This window comes from Protopterus annectens, chromosome 2.part0, assembly GCF_019279795.1.
Source record: "Protopterus annectens isolate FY-2018-M chromosome 2.part0, PAN1.0, whole genome shotgun sequence".
Lineage (NCBI taxonomy): Eukaryota > Metazoa > Chordata > Ceratodontiformes > Protopteridae > Protopterus > Protopterus annectens.
In genome coordinates, this window is record NC_056728.1 from 880719216 (window position 1) to 880734162 (window position 14947).

Below are 14947 nucleotides of genomic sequence, written 5' to 3' on the forward strand. Positions count from 1 at the left end.
AGCATGCCTGCATTCATGGCTGGTGGATGCTGTCAAATGCTTTTTTGAAACCTATCCATGCCATACTTAGAGTCTTCCCATTTTTACAATTTTGTTCCAAATGACTTTCTTTTATTGCCTGTTTGTTCTATTGCCATGATTGAATTTTCTTCTAAATGACTATAAACTCTGTTGAAATCAATTCCCATGTCTAGTTTATACATCTTTGGAAGGCAAATTATTGATCTATAGTTTTTAGGATAGCTTGCAAGTTCACTTTTAAGGAAGAGTATTGTTTTTCGTCTTATTAACCAGGCTGGCGTCTGTTTGGCGTGCTCATATAAATAGTTCTTGTATCTTTGTGTCTTATCCAGAAGTTAGGTATTTAATCTGGGCCTAGCATTTTCCATTTAAGAGCTGTTCTTAATTTTGTTTCAATTTCTCTGGTCATTACTATATCCCATGTCATGTCCTATACATTTGAACTTCATTCTGTGTCTTTTACATCTTGTATACACTCAGTATCTTTGTTATGTTCCACAGGGTATTCATAAATATTTCTCCAAAATATGTTTATTTCTTCTTTTTTGGTGGTGTTTCCATTGCTTTTGCTCTGTTACCTAATTCTGTATACAACTTTATTGGTCATCAGTGAATTGCTTATTTTGTACTTCTGCTTCATATTTATCTGCATATATTCTACTTTTTTTTCTGCCTGTGCTGATATCTTTAGTTTATTATTTGCAATAATGTGCAATAAATCTCAGTCTGTTCTAATACTGCATGTTGCTTTTATATCTATTTTTCTAAGTATTTTGTTGATCTATTCCCTCTTGTATATTCTTCTAATAGTGACACGTCTTATCTTGATTGTTTGATAGTTTTCTCCGTTTGATACTTTCATGATGGCATTTGATTTTTCCCCTTCCTTTCCCTTATTGCCTGTATTTTTGTGGTAAAACTTTATCTGTTATTAATTTAGCTGCACAGTAATATACCTTAATTACTTATGTTATATCACATGAATTTCTGTTAATTTTCGTGATTACTGTGCTCATTTATCAGACTTCTAATATTTTGGGTCTTACTGACTTTCTCTAATCTATTTCTTTCAACAATTTTAATAAGTTTACCCATTTCTTTTTTTTTTTTTTTTTTGAAAGGTTTAAATATATTTAATAATAAATAATAAAAGAACAAGAAAATACTCAGTATATATTCATAGTGACATCAGAATTCAAAACAACATGAAATATTTAAAACAACATTGCAAGACAGTCTCAAATAAATAAAGAAAGACATCTAAACTATGCTTCACTATATTTCTGACAGAATTGGAGATAATTATTATACCCTAGTTAACTTACTTACAGACCAAGGCAGATGTGGTTAATGGATCTTCTAGTTTTTATCAGGTCAGAGACAGAATACAGAATTTAGTGTCTCACCAATAAAGTTCTCAAATTAATATCTCAAATATTACTGCTGGGATAGGTTACAGAATGACATAATTTCTTGTCGTCTGAATCTATCCCAGGTGAAACCCCCACTGCTGGGAGCTGGCAGTATTTAGCATCTACCTGTAAAAATACATAGACAAGGACTTTTCCTCAGATCTTTGTCAGATGTTGTAAGTCATAAAACAATAAAACAATTCCAAGACAATACAGAAAGCCTTCAGCACAGACTCTGTGTCTCCAGCCTAGTCTATAAAGTAATTTAATTTTAGTTATTTTTCTAAAATTTACTAAACTGAGGTTAACCTCCTGTATCCCATTATCCACTGTTAAAATATATATACATTTAAATAGTTACCATAGTGCATGTACATTTCTGTTCTTTTCCAGTAGGGTGTACTGTGGATCTATTTTAAACACAAACATTTTGCAAAAACCTTTTCAACACACACATCTGTACCAGCAGTTTGATATACATGCGACATACAGTTCTAATACATTTTTGACACTTCCACTATAGTTATTATATAACAAAATAATTTTATACACAGTGCCCTGTGTATTGTCGTTTCCTACCCTAAACCAGTTGTCCTCTTTGTCTATATCTGACCTGACATGTGATGTCTGCCCTTCTGTATTACTATAATTCCTGTATGCCCATGGTATGCAATCAGTGCAGTTGTGAGTAAGCACTGGTCATATCATCTTGCATTTCATACCTGTTATCCATATTCCTAATGCAAGTATCCCCATTTCTACTACTCTGCTTCTGTCTTTTTTGTGAAAAAGTTTTGTTACATATCACATATATGCTGCCCCTGCGATAGGGACCCTTTGTCTTGTATCCTTACCATCATTATATTGTATGCATGTTTTCCTGCTTACTTAGGGTTACACACCATTTATGTTTTCCACATTCACTTTTTGGTATTTTGTTGAGGGCCTCAACACTGTGATAGAGTTTAGACATATGTCAAACACAAGTAGAATCTGCCTTTTCTTTTAAAATAGCCATTAAACTTTACAATCAGTTCTGTCTCATCATAAAATAATGCACTTTCTGAAGGAAATAGTGAGTGTGAAAACCATAGCAATTCACTACTATTAAAAGAAAACTGCTATGAATTCTACACATCTAATGAAGCACACAAATATTTATAGATTTTAAATCCAAGAAAACATATAATTTGGCACCCCCTTTCTAGGATGCAAGTGAATTATTTTGACAGCTCGCCCTCCAAGAAGCCCTACTGCGGAGAAAGTGTGTTTCCGTATCTTTTTTTTTTTTTTTTTTTTCTGGATTTTTTTTTTTTTTTTAAATTCTCTTTATTGCAATTTCAATAAAACAAGTACATCAGTGAAAACCAAAGAAAATACAGAAAACAAACATATTACAACACCATTAAACAAAATAAACTATAGAACAATTACATAGAAACCAAAACTATATACAGATTCTACATTGCCCAGAAAATGCTATCCAAAGAAAAAGGAGAAAAAGAAAAGGAGAAACTCACTTAAGTATATGATCAGATAGAATGCCCCAGAATTCCTTAGTAATTGGCTTGTGCTTAATATTGTGAAACAGGTGTTTGTGAGCCTTGAGGTGTTTAATAGCTATGTGTTTAAAGACCTCCCAGGAGATGGAGTGTCTATTTTTCCAATTTAGGGAAATATAATATTTAATTAGCATGAAAATAGGAATCAATACCTTACATTTCCTATCAGATAAACCCGGAGGTGGAATATGTAGAATGGTGAATTCCCATGAGAGGGTGGATTTTTCATAGCCAATTTTCTCAAGTATCACTCTCAAGGCACACCAAAGCTTATAGGAGCACTTACAACTCCAAAACGAATGAAGAATATCATCAGTTTGGTTCGAGCAGTAACGGCAGTTAGGGGATTGATTAGGGTAGAGCTTACTTAGTACTTCAGGTGTAAAATACGCATTGTTTAGAATCATCAGCTGAGTATATTTCAGCCTGTTGAATGGAATAGTTTTAGAGCTTCGTTTTATAGCCTGTGCTATTAAGCTTTGGTTTATAGCAGGGTTCCTTTCTAACCAGAATTTCGAGATAATGAACTCATTCTGATATCTGAGTGACATGATAGCCTTGTATACATTTGAGGTCATCTTTTTTTCACTAAGCAGAAGTTTCTTTAGTGTTTTACATGCTGGAATATCCTCCTCCGAGATCAGGGGGTGGTCTATGTACTTCCCTATCAAGTCTCTAACCTGTCGTAGCATGACCAGGTACTTCTTGGGCAAGTTCAAACTAATTCTTAGGTCAGAAATTGCCTGATGTCTGAAGGGGAAGAGATCAGAGATAGAGGTAGTCAGAAGAAGGGGGTAATGTACCAAGTTTAACATGTGCCCATTCAGTTTAAGGTTGGGATTGAGATGAATTGGTTGTAGTGTTGTGAAGGAGTGAGAAAGGTTCAAAGACTTGAACAGAGCCTGAAGGGATTTTATGCTATATAAAAGACCTTTTGTATGTTTCAATATGCCTGTGTTTGCTTCATTTAGAAATGGAAGTGCTGCAGGGCTAAATTTTAATGATTTAATGTAATTGTTACCCAGAATCACCCAAGACGGGGCCCACCCATACTTATCCTTATGATAAGACGCAAATTTTAATACTCTACTGGCATTGATTATCTCATAGTAGGTTTTAAAGTCAGGTAGACCCGGCCCTCCCTGCACCTTCGGATAAGTAAGTTTAGAGTAGCTGATCCTGACCGATTTAGGGGCCCATACGAATTTAGAGATAGAAGATACGACCTTTTTAAAAAAATTGTTATGTAAAATACTGGTGGTTGAATGAAACAGATATAACAGTCTAGGAAGAATGTTCATCTTAATCACTGTGGTTCTGGCCAGGAAAGGGAGTTTAAGCCTAGACCATTTATTTATATCATTTTGAATATTTGACCAATACCTGACCACATTATCCTGAAAGTAGTTATGATTACCTTGAGAGAATTGTATACCTAAATAGTGGAGCTGTTCCTTCGCTTTGAACTCTGATTTTAAAGTTATATTAGGTAATCTAGAGTGTACGTTTAGGGGGAATATTAGAGATTTTTCTCTATTAAGTTTATAGTTAGCTAATTTAGAAAATATATTGATTGCAGATAATACCTTATTTGGGTCAGAGTCAGGGAGAGTGAAATAAATATTAAGGTAATCTGCGTATGCCGATAAGGGGATCTTTAATTTATAGAAATTAGGTGGGTGAAGGAAAGTGGCTTGTTTAATAAGCATAAACAATGGTTCCATATATAAATTAAATAAGAGAGGGGAAAGGGGACAGCCCTGTCTGACCCCATTCACCATATTGATTCTGTTAGATGAATGTTTATTAATATGTAGAGTGGTGTATGCTGTGGAGTAAAGGGTTTTTATTTTGTCTATAAATGAAATGGGAATGTTAAAGAAGGGTAATGCAGCAAATAAAAATTTTGTGCTCAAGCGGTCAAAAGCCTTAGATGCATCAACTGCTAGGGCGTACACGGGGTGTTTGGCTAAATTAGAATGATGAATCATGGCTTCCAGCAGTAAGGTCTGATCATTAGTTTGTCTGCCCGGGATAAAGCCTGATTGCTCAGAAGAGACAATATGTGATATAACGGTTTTCAGCCTGTTAGCTAGGACCATGGCCAGAATTTTCATGTCCAAATTGATTAAAGATATGGGTCTATAGTTCCCAGGGATTTTAGGGTCCGTATTATGTTTAAGAATGAAAATCGTTCTGGAAGCATTTAAGTGCAGGTCTTTAAACCCATTGCAGATAATATAATTAAACAATAAGTTCAATATTTTGGAGACTTTTGTGCTAAAAGTTTTATAAAATTCAGCCGTAAACCCATCTGGGCCAGGGGATTTGTTAGGTTTGAGGTTATTAATAGCTGAGATAATCTCTTGTGTATTTATCTCCTTTTCTAGGAGCTTATACTGACCCTCTATTAGTTTGGGAAAGGTTAGATTATTGAGAAAGGATTGTATTTCTGTGTCCCCAACTATGTTATCTGTGCGCCCATATGTCTGAATAAAAATGTTTTCAAAAATTTCAATAATGTCATTAGGTTGCTGGAAGTCCTTCCCTTGTTAGTGTATTTCAGGTATAAATGTAGCGGCTTTAGTGGGGTTGATCACCCTGGCCAGAAATCTGGAGGGAGAGTGTATCACTTCTGCATATAAGGCCAAAGATTTAATCTCATGGAAACTCAGATTCTCTGCGTGTAGCGATATCAGATCTTTTTGTAGTTGAATCATACGTTCTTCTAACAGAGGGGGTGTGTTTTACTTGGGACTCTATTTCTATTTTATGAAGTTGAAAGGTAAGATCCCGTTCTTTTTTGTAGCGAAGTTTCTTGTAGTATGCCGCTTTGTTTATCAGATGGCCCCTGATCATTGATTTAATCGCGGCCCATTCACAGTCTAACGGAGATTGAAAAGATTTCCTGGATTTAAGAAAATAATCTAGGTATTCGCCAATTTGAGACGTGATCTCCTCTCTCCCCAGGAGGTTGGGGTTCAGCCGCCAACAGATGTCTATTCTATCTGCTGAGCCCCTACTGAATCGATGAATACCCATAGAGATCTTAGAGTGGTCAGAGATAGATCTAGGGGATTGTTTATAGGAGATATTCATAGTGTAAAAGGCCTTGGAAATAAGGAAGAAGTCTATTCTGGACCAACTTTTGGCACAACTAGAAAAAAAGGTGTAATTATACTTTTTCTGAGCAGGATCTAAAAATATGTTTGGGTCAAATAGATTAAACTCTTCTTTCAGTTCAGTTATGTCTTTATGTGCTGAGAGGTTAGCCCTGGGATTTGATCTATCTGATTTGGGGTCCTGCACTGAATTCCAATCCCCCCCACGATAAAGTAGTGATTAGGAAATAAGGTGAGTAGGTTATATATCTTTGTAAAGAAACTCTGCTGAGAGGTGCAAGGGGCATATATGTTGAGAAGTAGGATAGGTTTATCTAATAAGGAATGCTTTGTAATAAAATAACACCACCTACCCTCATCATCAGATCCCACCTCTCCTATATATGACCCAAAGTTATTTTTGATGACAATGGCCACTCCAGCTCTATTCGTAGTGCCTTCTGAGGCTATGATCTTTGTGATCCAAGGCCTTAATTCTTCTTGTTCCCATTGATGATTCAACAGATGTGTCTCCTGAAGGAAAGTAATATCAGCAGTAGATTTCAAGATCAGGTGCATAAGCAATTTTTTTTTTTTTGGTGATTGTATCCCCTTAATGTTCCAGGATTCTAAGTTCCACATCTTCTAATTAAGTTAAGTATATTTAAGAAGTCAGGAATATAATGGGGAGTTTGAACAGCATTGTATGATAACGTGAGATTATATTGTAAACATGGGGCAAGTAGAAAATTTCCTTCCCGCTTAATCCCGGTGCCTATCCACCTCCCCCTAAGCCCGGAAGGGTCTGGGAAGTTAAGATGAGATGTTCTTGAGATCACCCAATGTGTGAAAAACCTTGTTCCCAGAGAGTACAACCTAACACTCCATAAAACAAAATGCATAGCTAACCCATGCAGTGCATACACAGACCCAAAGTTCTGCCTCGAAAAGAAAGTAAAAACATGCAGAATTAAACAACAAACAGCTAATTATTTACATAATAGCGCTGAGCTTAATTACCCTTGCAAAATAAGCCAGAGCCTTCATCTATGTTAAGTGTAACTCGAAGAAGTTGTTTGAGTTGTATTAGTTACCAATAAGATGTTGTTGATCATCAATAAACATGTAGACTTTTCCTGCGTTTAAAGCAGAATTTCTAAAAATGTTAGCAAAAACGATCCTTCGTACTTTCTAGATTGAGAGAATGAAGGTCACAAAGAGAGTGAGACACAACTCGAAGAGGGACCCTCAAAGTTCCCCCCGGTATCTATCACCCCCCTTCCCCCACCTTCCCCGAACAGAGAAATACTAATTGACCCCCGCGAGTCCCCCATCCTTTAATTAATTAGTTGCGTTAGTGTCTTTGCCACGTTCGGCTGTTCTTGAGTTCTGTTGCCAGATTCCTCAATAAACAAGTGCAGCCATCCTCTGCATTAATGCGTATCCTAAATGCGCATTGCTGTTAATTATATGTAACCTTCTGACATGTGTATGGCGAATTATGAAGCCTGTTCTGGGCAATGAATAACCCTGTTAATTTATGTGTGTTATTACCATAGGCACTATTCACTTTTTACAGGCAACAAGGACAGCAGACCTAATTGTACCCAGCGTATTGAAACATATGTGCACATTGCTGGAGTAGGTCAGGAACCCTTTTACACTGATTACTTCGACTAATATGTCTAATCTTAAAATCTGCTGTGGAGGTAATTTTAAATGATTATTAGTATTCTGCAATTACATAAAAGGCTTTCAACAATATGTTTAGTACTAGCCCAAATGAATACATATAAATCGTCTAAAACCATGAAATATTAATTCAAAGATGGTTTAAGTACGCAGTCAGCTACAATCAAATAAATCTGGTACTAGAGTCAAAGTATATGCAAAACGTTGTAAAGGGCATCTCATCTGTCCATCTTATATTTAAACTTGCTGTTGAAGGTTATAATCTACAGGATCATGTATGAAGAAATGATGCCTTGACTCTGTCCAAGCTGACCCTGATTTTATTCCCTACTCAATCAAAGGAAGAGCTGACTACAAAGGAATCTGATTGTGTGACCAAAGCCTAATTATCTAGACTAGGGACAGGGTGTTTACACGGTCCAGGAACATCAACTGTAATTGTGGGAAAGACCGGATAACATAGACCCTGCAGTCTTGACAAGTAAGTCCGAGGACCCCTACTCAAAGGTGCATCCCCCATCTAGATGAAAATTACAGCTGTGTGGAAACATATAAGCTTATTGGTCCAGTGTAGTGAACATTGTATTACATTAACTGGCCAGTATAATGAAGTTTTATGAGCATATTGGAAAGCTAGCTCCCCTCTAAATGATGGGTATGCTCCAACCCTCTTATTTTCTTATCCGGTCATGAAGGCTGGGTGAAATAATGGACTGATAGAGGATGAGGGATTTATGCTCACTAAAAACCAAGGGCAAACAAAAAATTAACACCCAAATGATTCAGTGTTCTCATGCTTGTCATACTTATCACACTGAATAACCATTGCCACTGCACTACTGATGACATTTTCAACATATTACAGTTAGTAGTTTTACAAGCCATAAAGTAGGGTTCTACAGGGCAGTAAGCATTCCTCTAGCGCATGACAAAGTTCATATGGATGTACTTATTCAAGACTGTGCCTTAGTTAACATAAAAGAGAGCATGCACATCGTTCTCTCTTGCAATAATTTGCAATGTTTTTCCTCTGCATGTATGGCCACTCCTAATGACAAGCCCTCCCTGCAGAAACCTTAAGAGATTATGCGACCATTCAAGGCCTTACATCCATGCTGCCTACATATAGTTTTGACCATGTGTTTTTAGATGTGCATTCTAATTAGGACTGTTTTCTTAACCAGGAGTGGAAATGATGTATTTATTATTCTAGTCTTAAAAGATTTGTTCTTTCTCAACAGATGAGTCCATACTATATCGATAAATGACATATCGATATTGGCCATTCTTAATGGATGACAGCGTAATTCAGTGAATATACATTTTCTAAGGACCATTTAAATGAAACTAATTGAAGAAACAGGCGCACAATACACTCAATAAATGTCTTAAGATATATTTTTTCCTGTGAAGGATTACCAATTCATCCCTCCAACACCAAATTACCATCTTTTATGAAGGGAACGGTTTACAGGATGGGGAATTCAGATTTGGGGTGTAATGAAACTGGAGTTGTGAAGTCTGATGCCACCCACAACATGAACAGTAGTTAGACATATCAGTTCATTAGATTTTTCCTCTCCTCCCCCCCCCCCCAGCAGTTGAGCCCATTTCAAAAATTATGTCTGCAAAGTAGGTTAACTTAATCCTCCATTGGATACAAAATGTAAATATGCCTTGTGCTAACAGAAGAGTAGCTGTAGAGCTGGCAGGTTCCTGCTGTTTCTCGTATGAGGGAAAGAAAACGTCGCTGGATGCCTGTAAGTGTTTCACTTATCTCGCATGAAGGGAAAGCGTCAGTATTGTGGAGACCCTCAATATGCAACACACACTCATGTGGAATGTGTGCTTTGAAAGGCTACCAGAAGGAGGGGAAAGGAGGAAACTTTCGTCGCTCCGATTCCCATGAAGATTAGATTATCTGTTGTACACCTCTTTGGGTCAAAGGTCAGTCTATGGACTTCTGGAGGTGTTCACAGTGAACTTGTGCAGTCACCAGCTTATTCAGTAAAGCGTATCAAAGACAGCAGAAACTATACATCCCAGTGGTTGACAAAGATTGTCCTGACTTGTATTTCATAAAATGCAAGACTAGTTACTTGAGTGAAAAAAGAATCTTTCTTATTAGAACAACATTTCTGTTAGGTGCTTTATGGATGTATTTCATCCTGTCTCCCTCCATGTAGATAAAGCTGTGTGAGTACACATCTGCGGGTTACTGCTCTTAGCGTTGGAGTATTTATCCATTTATGCTGTTCCCAGATGCTGCACAATTTGCCATATGTACTCATTACATTTGCTGATCAGCTGTTACGATAAGTGTGAAATCCTCCGGTCGCTGTGTTGATAGGCTGCCAGCACTGGTGCTATACTACACCTTTAGGTCCTATATGCACGTTGGTATGGAGAGTGAATATGTGCTGCGTGATTGACTAGTACAACATGTCTAGCCCTCGTAAGTAACTAGTACAACATGTAGCCCTCATACGGGTTAGGAGAGCTGCCAAAAGGCTATAGAATTTTGTTCAGATAACCTAAGTTATACTTTATGCATTCCAAGGAGAAATCCTCCTCAGGAATGGCTTGTGAGACAGCGACAACAACAACAGCAGGGGTTTGTAGTGCCCTTTCCAGCTAAAAGAGCACACACTATTAGACTTATGTGGGATCTTCTAACATACCGATGGTGTCTGCTACTGGCAGAAATATTTCCACAATTATAGCCGCGTGCGTGTACTAGAGGCAAACGGCTCTCGTTGCTTGAGGAAACTGTGAATCATGGCAGCGTTATTGTGCTATGTACCTTTAAAGGCGCTTTGATAGAAGGGAACTCCTGGGGTCAAAGATCCATGTAAGGATAGCGGAGTTATGGCATCGTGTCTGGAGAGTAAAAGTCAGTCAAAGTGATGGTACGAGGGTCGTGGATCCTACGGACACTGGATATTAAAAGAAAACCAAGAAGACCAACTCGCAAGGTAAGTTTATGTTTTTGAGCAACTATAAACTATCTGTTTGCATCTGTCGAACAGTCGCCCACAGTTACAGGAGTAAAATTACCTCCTTTAAGCTGGTTTAACCGGACATTCGTTGAAAGCCTTTTTGAAGACCACAGCCGCTTCCTCGTAGTTTTGAGCTGATAATCGGGCCCCCTGTTGAGCAAAGATGAGGGTGTTGGGGTACTTCATTTGTAATCTAATCTGCTTGCTAATCAGATAAGCACAGAAAGGGGCTAGTTTTTGTCTTTCCTGTTTAATTGGTGTTGGCAGGTCAGGAGATAGATATATTCTATTACTCTTCCATTCTATGTATTTTTTTCTTTTTTGCTGCACTTGTTAGTTTGTACACATGCTGGTAATTTAAGATCTTGACGTACACTGGTCTCGGATTAAGTATGTCAGCTGCTGGTCTTAAGGCTCTGTGTGCACGTTCTATAATTAATTTGTCTGAGAGAGGTTCTTTATCCAGGAATGCAGAAAAAATTTCAGAAATACACTCCAATAAGTCCAGTTGTGTAACCTGTTCTGGGATGCCTCTGATGATGAGGTTGTTGCATCTGGATCTGGCTTCGAGGTCAGTTAGTTTCTGTTGTATATTCTTTATATTTGTGTAATTATTCTTTTGCTCTTTTTGTATCTGGTCAATTTTAATCTCATTTTCCAACACTCTTGCCTCAGTTTTATCCATTCTGATTAATATTCTGTCAATGGAGTCATTAAAAGTTTTAAGCTGTTGTGAAAGGTCTTGGATTACTGACTGAATGGGTTGTAAGGCAATCTTTAGTTCCTCCATATAGTTTGAGTCAGATTTCTCTTTTGATGTTATTGGTGGTGTCTTGGGTGCCTCTTGTTGTTTAGTAGTCCTGGCCCTCTTCGTGGAAGTTTCTTTTTCTGGAGAGGCTATAGTTGAGAATTTTGCTTTAGTGGTTTGAGTTTCCATGTGATCAAGTTCTTTTGACATAGTTATGTATCTTATACAGTGCCTTATTTCTTCACAGGAGTAGTAGGCCTCTGAGGCCTAGAACACATGTAGCCTGGACTAGCAGTGGAAGAACAGAAAAAAATCAGGCACAATCCTTCACACCACAGATTCTCTCTTCCTTGAGAAAGTTGGTAAGCGCAGTAGGTGAGATTCTTGATTAATCTGAAATGTTATTAAATCTTAAAAAGACATTCAGACCTTAAAATTAGCTGTTGAATTGTAGGTGAGTGGCAGAGCTCTGTGGAAACACTGCTTACAGGATGGCAGCCATTTTGTTCCCCCAAGTTTACCCATTTCTATTATGTCAAACAACTCTTCCCTAAGATCACTTTCTTCTAAAGTGAGGGCACAGTCTTTTTTCTCCATTTCCTGCAGGCATTCTGCAGAAAGTTCCAGAGCATCTTCCTGTGACATATTCTCTTCAGCTGCATCCTGTCTCATCCATCTTTCTTTCATATGGGAACTCACTGGCCTATTGCTCCTCAACACTGACTGAGTTGACATTGTTTCCTGCTACTCCCACTGAACGTTTGTCTTGTTTTGTACTGAGGGTTCATATGGCAAGTGATTAGATGCTTCAAGTTCCATCTGTTTCTCCTTAATTTGGGGGTCCATTTTTCCATCATGCTGTGACATTACCAGAGCTAAATTTTGTACACTAAATCTTTCACTTGACAGGTAATCCGTAACTTCATTTTCTGCTTCTCCATTACTAATCCTCTTTTCTACTTTCCATATTTGTTTTATTTTATTTATTTATTTTTTTTTGTATTGGTAAGTTTCCATATCTGGATGTCTTTGCTTATATTTCTCTTCAAATATCTTTAGTGCTGCTTTGTTTTGTATTGTTTGTTTTGCTTTCTCCATTGCATAAATATTGCACCATATTAAATCCCTTTTCCTTGTCCATATGTCTTCTTCAGATGTCTGGCTCCACCTGTTTCGCCTTACTTTGCAGACTCATTGTACCATCATGCTGTGGTATAACCTGTGTTAGACCTTTCCTTCACTTTGCAAGTATCCATAAACTCAGCTTCTATTTGCTTAACTTCTGTTTTACTAATCTTCTGTTCTATGTTACTCCTTTGAGATCTATTTTTTTGTATTTTGAAATGTTTGCCTGTATTTCTCTTCAAATATCTTTGGAGATGCTTTTTTGTATTGATGAGTTTTGCTTCCTCCTTTGTATAAATATGGCACCATATCAGATCTCTCTTTCTTTTCCATGCCCATATTTCTTTTTTATACCTTTCAAAAATCTCTCGGTCTTGTTCTTTATATTTTCACACTTCCTCAATCATTTCTTATTCCAAATGGCCCAAGGTTTCTTGGTCTATATAGTGTTTTTTTGTGGATCTCTTGTATTGATGCTTTTAGCAGTTTTTCTTGTGCAAGTGTTTTTCTTTCCTCTAATTTCTCTGTTAATCTTTTTGAATATTTTCTGTTGGGCTTCTTGCATTATAGTAACAATATATAATTTCTTTTTTATCTTCAGCAGTCCACTGTATAATTTTTATGCTTGTCAGTTTTTGTGGACTACTACTTCTGTCTACAATAGGAGGCCATCTTCCCTCTGAGCCTGGCCTAACTCTGTTGAAGGAATGTTTCCATGTCTTGAGGATTCTGCACTGTCATTTTTTTAGAGTCCTGGCACCAGTGAGCCTACTAGGAATGGGCACTTTTTTATCCTAGGGCTTGTGCATCCAACTGTCTTTTTATTTTTTAACCTTACTTCTGCCCATAATATATGCTATATAAAATACTATATATCAGTGTCATCTTGGTGAGATTCACATTGTCCACCTCATGAAGGCACTCACTAAGCCTTGAGGATGAATTCAATTCCAGCAATGCTGCTCTCCATTGCTTGCTGATTTTATCTTCTCTGCATTATAAATGTAGCTATTTAAATGTGAACATAAATCAGAGGTGTATGCTATGACAATGGGAATGATAGAATTTTTTATGGCCTCGGGTTTGTAGTAGATTTGTCTTTGAGAATTCCATAAAGACAGTGGTATTTGCAGGGAAGGAACACAAGTTTTAAATGAGAAATAAATGTTTTGTGGTCAAATTTAACTAAGATAGAAGAGACACTGTGGGGGGTTTAAGAAGGGTTATGTTACTGAGGTCAAGACTGAAGATTTTGGAGCCTGTTATGGGATGGTTGACACTTGGTTCTAACAAATTAGTATTAAAAAGGTCTAAACAACACTGGGCATATTTGTTCTTGATGGTATAGGTTTGTTAGGTAATGGGTGGGTAATGTCATCTAGAATAAAAATGTTGGGTTTGCTCCATTGCTGTGTTGAACTTCTAAGGAATAAATCAACAAGAAAGAAAGTTGCTGCACATTCAGTTACACAGTGCACAATGGCTTTACACCTTACACAACTAAAAATGAGCGATAGCCCTGATTTAAAACAGTCCCGCTCCTCACCCACGCAATAGTTAACCTTCAGCAAAGTTTGCCTGAGGCAAAAATCCAGACTGCATTAGTAAACATAAATACAGACAATAAACAGACAAATCCTTCCACAGAGTTCTGAATGGAAATAGTTCTGAGATGTTCATGTCTCAACTCAGTTGCCATGACAAGACTATTATTTTGGTAGACTTACATTGACATATTCATTATAAAACAGCAAACAGCTTGCTATTAATTTAGTAACAAGACAATTCAGCATAATTACTGAAATAAAGCTGTCTCAATTCTTTGTATAATATTGTCACAAGAATGCATTAGTATGGAAATTATATACAATGGGAATCATAAAGTTATTATTCAGGGATAATAAAGAGAATTGTACGTATCTAAAAATAATGTAATACATAGCATGTAGAAAAATGTACTGGTCTAAAACTTCATAAGTGCAAACTGTAAAAGTCACGGACCAAAATATCTTAATTAAAGCATGAAACTTTCACAGGTATTTTACAATCAACAAATTAAAAAGGCTAGAACTGGACCGCCTGCCATACAAACTGATTAATTTATCATCTTAGATATGAATAGTTTCTATCCTACCTGTGCATTAACTCTCAGAACAGATGCAAAAGTATACCAGTTTGTTGAAATGTATGTTTTACTGATCTGACCAATCCATCTATGGGTAATGTCAGTATTATCAATACAATACAAATGTGTTTAGGAATCATTTTGCTTAACAAGTCTAAATGT

At 36.9% G+C, this 14947-nt stretch overlaps 1 long non-coding RNA gene across 1 annotated transcript in view; it reads left to right on the forward strand.

Annotated features, from left to right (window-relative positions):
• Nucleotides 1-11891, forward strand: part of LOC122793276 — a 1105234-nt gene extending 1093343 nt beyond the window's left edge. Inside the window, exon 3 of the long non-coding RNA XR_006363457.1 lies at nucleotides 11783-11891. This is a non-coding gene — a long non-coding RNA (uncharacterized LOC122793276). The remainder of the gene's footprint in view (nucleotides 1-11782) is intronic.
• The last annotated feature ends 3056 nt before the right edge of the window (nucleotides 11892-14947 follow it).